Consider the following 1,144-nt stretch of genomic DNA (forward strand, 5'->3'; position numbering starts at 1 on the left):
AGTAGGTACTTCTGTTATCCTAATTTTATGAGTTGAAAACAGTATGTGGAGTTTAGATCTTGCACTTTCAGTTGCTCAAGGCTTCTCATATAGAATAATTATTTCTTCTACTTTCCTTTAGCTCATATGCCCATGATTATATTCCGTATATTATCATCACTACTAGATGCATCACCTCCAAAAGCTCAAATTCAAGTATTCTATTTTTTTTTTTACTACCACTTCAAATTTTTCTAAGTCACCTACTCTGATTTTCCAATTTCAACAAGCCTGTTTTGGAACAATACAGAGATTAGCATGGCCCTGTGCAAAGGTAATTTAGAAATTAACAAAATGCTTCATATTTTTAGGCTCATGGGTTGGGCAATTTAATGTTGGAATTGTATCAACTCTCTCCAAATTGATCTATAGATTTGCTACAATTATAATAAAAATACCACAAAATTCCTTTTTTTTTTAGGAACTTGAAAACAAACTCTAAAATTTTTGTGGAAGTGTGGAGGGCTAAAAAAAGCTAAGGCGGCTTGAAGACAAAAATCAAGAATATACGACTTGCTCTACAAATATCAATGATAGTTACAAAGATACAATAATTAAGTGCAGGTGGTATTAGTGAAAAAGCAAAGATATGAATGACCATAATAGAACTCACAAAATGAGCTTCTTTGCTGTAGTCTTACCTACTTAGGAGACTGAGATGGGAGGATTGTTTGAGCTTGCCACATAAAAATAAGCATTTAACTTTTAACAATGGTAATTCTGTAAAACATTAAAGGAAATAGTAATTTCAATAAATCTTGAAAAAAGTTATCTGTAAGAAAAAACAAAATTAAATAAATTCCTACTTTAATACACACACAAACACATACACACACGCACATGCAATCAATTCCAGACCTAAATTTGAAAAGCACACAAAAAAAGTTCTAGAATATAGTATAATAGATTCCTAATATAGTCTTTAGGAGCTTGGGACTACAGAGTGATTTCTTAAACAAGATGAAAAAAAAATAAGCAAAAATAGAAAGACTGATAAGTACACTACATTAAAATTTAAAACCATGCTCATCAAAAGACAGTAGCTAAGAGTATAATGGCAATCCACAGATAGAAAAAATATATATTTGCAACATACATAACCAAT

General features: G+C 30.5%; 1 pseudogene; it reads left to right on the forward strand.

Annotated features, from left to right (window-relative positions):
• The first annotated feature begins 248 nt into the window (after nucleotides 1-248).
• On the forward strand, nucleotides 249-348 carry LOC129467126 (uncharacterized; annotated as a pseudogene).
• Nucleotides 349-1,144: the final 796 nt, after the last annotated feature.

Source organism: Symphalangus syndactylus, chromosome 17 (genome assembly GCF_028878055.3).
Source record: "Symphalangus syndactylus isolate Jambi chromosome 17, NHGRI_mSymSyn1-v2.1_pri, whole genome shotgun sequence".
Taxonomy (NCBI): Eukaryota; Metazoa; Chordata; class Mammalia; order Primates; family Hylobatidae; genus Symphalangus; species Symphalangus syndactylus.